At 37.9% G+C, this 5,225-nt stretch overlaps 1 pseudogene; it reads right to left on the reverse strand.

Annotated features, from left to right (window-relative positions):
- Positions 1–856: 856 nt before the first annotated feature.
- LOC108481255 (protein argonaute 4-like) lies at positions 857–4,872 on the reverse strand (annotated as a pseudogene).
- Between the last annotated feature and the right edge of the window lie 353 nt (positions 4,873–5,225).

Here is a 5,225-nt window from a genome sequence, read left to right on the forward strand (position 1 = left end):
AATGGGAATTCCTTAAACAATTGTTATGTTTCAGTTTCTTTGTATTATCTAGAAATTTCCAGAGTAATATGCAAAACTTCATTTGTGAAGATATTTTAGTTAATCCATTATCATTTTAATGCAACATACTTTATGGATAATAAATTGATCTTGAGGAAAATTAGAGTTTGAATAATTTATCAAAAGAAGCACAAAGGATATTAATCTAGGAATCTATATTTGAGAAGAAAGAGAATCCAAAGATAGTAAACAAGACAAAAATCAAATACCTTAGATATCGCAGCTTGGACTTCTATATACAAATTCCATGAAGACTGTTTTCAGTTTAACATGTGTTTAGAAGACCCAAAGTACTTTGTTGATGCCCCGGAATGTAACATACTTCACTACTTGTTGACTCCGGTATAGCAAGGTCATTGCTACACACCAAAATTTGAACCGCCATTTTGGGTTTTTAGCTCAAAACCCATTTGGTCTCAAAACGCCCTTTGCGAGTTTTCACCTTGGCCTCTCCATTTTTCTCTTTTTCTATTTTCTATTTTTCTTTTCTTTTCTCTCTTTTTTTTTTTTGAAATAGAAGTCTCAAAGTGCCCTTTGCGGGTTTTCACTTTGGCTTCCCTTCATTTTCAAACAAAATACTCCTTAATTGAGTCTGAATTCACGGTATTGGGTATATCTTTTGTACCACTAGAGGAGGCTTTTTCAGAATCTATGGTCTTTCCCATTTGGTATCCATTCCCTTTGAAATCCTTTGCATGGGAAGAATCTCTTGTAACACAAGTTCCCCCTCATGAAATTCTTTTGCCTCAGCAAAAATCCAGGCTGACGTTTATCAAACAAAGCAAGCGAAAAGTAGCTAAAATCCAGAAGCTCTATAAAAAAAAAGTTCAATGGAGCTACTGACATTATCTTTCATTCTGGGAAGCTGAAGTACAGAAATTGCTCCCAGAGTTGTCATTCCACTATGGCTTGATGATGTTTCTCAAGTATCTCTAAACTCTATAAACTGCTCTAACTGTGAAGTTACCAAATGAGCTCGGCGAATAAGGGCCACAACAAATATGTCTGTGGCATTTATTCGATATAGCATGGATTAGCTCCTGCAGATCATCAGCTGAAAACCCAATCTGACCTAAGAGAACATGATAAGAAGCAGGTCTCATGGTTCCAATCATTCCAGTATGGGTACAAAGATAGAAGTCATTGTTCCTAGGATGCCAGATTTTGTTGCCTATAATGGTTACAGACGAGACATTGTCAGGAGATCCCTGCTGAAAAAACTTAGTATGATGATTTTTCTGTGCCACGATGACCACGAACTTGGGGTTTCAACTCTTATTAAGAAATTTGCAAGCCTCAACTCAATGTTCAACACTTGATTGAACTGTAACTTGCTAACTCTATCCCTAAATATGATAATTTGATCAGGCTTCATTTTCCCTAAACTTGTATAGAAATCTAAGAAAGTTTTCCTTACGATACCCTCATCCACTTTGTCAGAAACTGGTTTGAAGAGAGAATCTATTATTTCAAGCTTCAGAGGCTGTGTATGGCCTGATGCCCTATAACTAGAAATCAATGCCACTTCATGAAACCAACCACCGCAACTTTTGATGGTATATCAGACTGCTCAGGAGAGCCAAATAATGCATCCATTCCAAGAATGATAGTTGGAACCTTAGAAACAACTGGAATTGAAGGTGTTTGCTCAATTACTAACATGGAATTCAGTCCTTCAAGCTTTGCATTGATTTTTAGAAGTAGGTTCGTAAAGCACTGATCCTTCACCCTAACTGGCGCCATACACTGAGTCACGATGCCATACTCAGACAGATTGTTCTGCTTCCATGACCCATAAAAATCAGAGTTTTTCTTATCGAGAAGCAAACAAAGAAAAAAATGTGGAGCTCCGAGTATCCAGCACTATTGTCCACCAAAGCATCAATGTGAGGTACTAGCTTTGTTCTAACTTACAGCCTTTCTTTTCTTCTGAGGCTATAACTTTTACCTCCTCTTCATAGGGTAGAATTTATTCCTCTTCTTGCTTTACCATTTTCAACAAATTTAGAAACAAATCGCAATATCTGTCATCTTCAGAGTACTAAGATTCCTCTAAACACATGTAGCGCTCAAAAGGAACTCTGAATCTGTAGTATCGTTGCCCCTATCATTGATATCTAGGGATCTTCGATAGGCACAAAAGAATATACAAGGAATAAATAAATTTAAGTATAACTATTTACGTTATGAATGAAGAAAAAATGAGGGAACAATTGCTCAAATTAATCATGAAAGCTATGTTTTATTGAAACAACAATGTCCAAACATGAGCCTATTTCACAAATGAAATCTTATTGTTTCTAGGCTTTAAAACAACAAGTGTGTTCTGAACATTACTCTAAATTAACTTTAAAATACAAAGATCACTTCCACAATTTCATTGTTCAAAACATTCCCAAATGTGCAAGGGCTCACCAATTTTATTCCTTGGTTTCCTCTTCGGATACATTATTCAAATTCCCCAACATCAAGTCCTACTCAAAAGTCCTGAAACTTGGCGCATTCTTGGATCCCATGCCCCTTTCCATCATGGAATTCACCTCCCCATCTAAATGATTAGGTAATAAATTCTCTGCCCTAGAGGGATGATCAAAGCTTATAACACCTATTTTGATGAGTTTTTTTATCATCTTTTTAAAGGCAATGCAATTCTCAATTGAGTGTCCTGTGCGTCCCGCATGATACTCACATTGAGCGTTCAAATCATACCATTTGGGGTATGGGGGCTGCAACAGTTCTGTGTAAAACGGGGACACTACATGTGCGTCAAATAATCTATGATATAGCTCCTTATACGACACTGGAATTGACGTAAAGGGAAGCTTTTCAGGATTCGATCTCGAATTGGATTCTTGCCTCTGAGGAACCTGATGGCTAGTAGTTGACATTCTTGGTTGCCTTACAGTCAACAGCTTCACCTCATTTTCTTTTCTCGTCATTGCCCTCGAGGTATTGTATCGGGAGCTCCACTCTTACTTTTTAAGAGCTTCGCACTGTTTCGGACACTCCACACTGGCCTTTATTGCTTCTCTAATGACACAAGACTGGCTGAATTGCTCCCCAAATTAGGACCTGAGACTACTGAATCATTTACTGGTGCCAACATACCGGTTTGATGTTGTTGGGATTTGATAGTAACTGGTTTCTCTCACGGATGTGAGTCTAGTTGTGTCTGGACCCCTATTGGAGTAAAATTTGGGGAATAAACGATGACCTCATTATCATCTTCAGTGTTGACCACTGGGCTTTTCCTCTTTTCAAGCCCTTCGACTAGTAACTGCCCCAGCTGGCCAATTATATTTCTTTGGAGCTCCAACATTTGATCACGTATATCTTGTTGAATTTTGGTCAACTGCTCTTGCATCTGTATTTGCCTTTGCTCCAATCTCTCCAATCTTTGTTCCATATCCCTGATGAACTCTCTGAAATAATTTTTGCCTAATTAGGGTCTTTTTTTGGACTTAAATGCATATGATGCGAAGTGATGTAATGCAAATGCATGAATGCAAAAAGGTATCGATCTTGACTCAATTTCATTTAGAAAACTTTATTTAGAAAAAGAATATTTTTACATATGAATGGATTACAAATACGCCTTCGTCCTATAGTCCAAAGTTTTAACTCAACAAAGCTAACTCTTGACCATGATCTGACTGTAGCTTGTATTTCGTGCTCAATGTATCAGCTTGTACCTTCATGGTCCGTAAATGATCTACTACCATCCCGAATTTGAGGTATGGCTTCACCTATGAGATAATCCCTATATCTATGGACACCTCTTCCAACGTCTATGAAGTTGTTTTGATTATCTTGAAAGAAAGATTAGCAAACAAGTAGGTGTTCCTGCTTAACATGCTGCCTTAAAATGATATCCAGCACCTTTAGTGTTTCTTGAGAGCTTTCAGATTCCTGTCCACGCAAAGCATTCAGCATAGTTAATCTCCACTTTAAAGGTCTTTAAATGATATGGTCTTCTTTAATCTCATTCTTTTGTGTCCATTTTGACAGACCATCAGGGTTTGCATTTCCATTGTCTCTAATAAGTGCAACATTGAAAACTCATGCTTGTTGTTTGGTCCTACAATAAATAAGCCTTTTACCATCATAGGCACAATTCTTTCCATCCAACTCACCTTTGTAGGTCCATGCATTCTGTCAATCACTTTCCTTCCAACACTCTTACCATCGACCATCTTCATATGAAAGAGAAATGTTGTAATGGTGGAAATGTCCATCAGTACTCTTCTTGTTCACCTTGAAATGATTGGTGAGTACATTACCTTCTGCCCTTTAGTTCCTGTAGCACGCCTTGACAAAGGGTGTCGAACAATCTTTCTCGTATCTAATTCTGCTTTGATTGGAAACAACATTAAGATGCACCAGTGGCGGAAGAGGCATGAATTCCAAGACTACCCCTTTTCCCTTCTACTCTTTCCATTTTAGCTCACTCCCTCTCCCCATGACGTTCATCAACTTCCTCACAAAAGTTGGAATACAGGCAGCCTTTGAGTAAACTTTATCAACTTGAATCATAGGACAACGCCACAAAACCAAATATTCCTCCACCACAGGTACCATATCGGCTTTTCCAAACGTAAAGCAACTGTATACAAGATTCCAATACTGAGTTATGGCCCGAAACAAATTCTCATCTATTCCCAAGTCAAGCAAGTACTGCAGGTCCTCATGGTTGTTGTAGAACAACTACTTAGCTTCGCTACCCCATTGATCCCATATTTCCTTTAACTCATGCTGATTATCCTGTGTGACGCTGATACGAATGTAGTCTGACAGCTCTAACACATATCCCATAGCTAGACTATTTTCCTTTACTAACTGAGTTTGCTCTGACCATATATGGACGTTAGCGTTGTCTTCCACTCTATCAAGAAATCCGTTCTCCATAATAAAACTCTCTAACTTAGAAACTGACCGGAAATCAATACCTTTTAAATGCGAAATGATATGCAATAAAAGAAAGGAAATAGTTAGTATCACATGATAGCAATAAACTCAAAGATAACCTGCAAGGGTAATAATTACGGTATAACTCTATCTAGGTTGAGCTCTTAAGGTCCTTCTATATGTGGTTAGTTCTAAAGTTGAGGTACCCGAACCAACAGATTCCTCGATCCTCACCCATTATAGGCTCATTTGAATCGAGT

This window comes from Gossypium arboreum, chromosome 1, assembly GCF_025698485.1.
Source record: "Gossypium arboreum isolate Shixiya-1 chromosome 1, ASM2569848v2, whole genome shotgun sequence".
Classification (NCBI taxonomy): Eukaryota; Viridiplantae; Streptophyta; class Magnoliopsida; order Malvales; family Malvaceae; genus Gossypium; species Gossypium arboreum.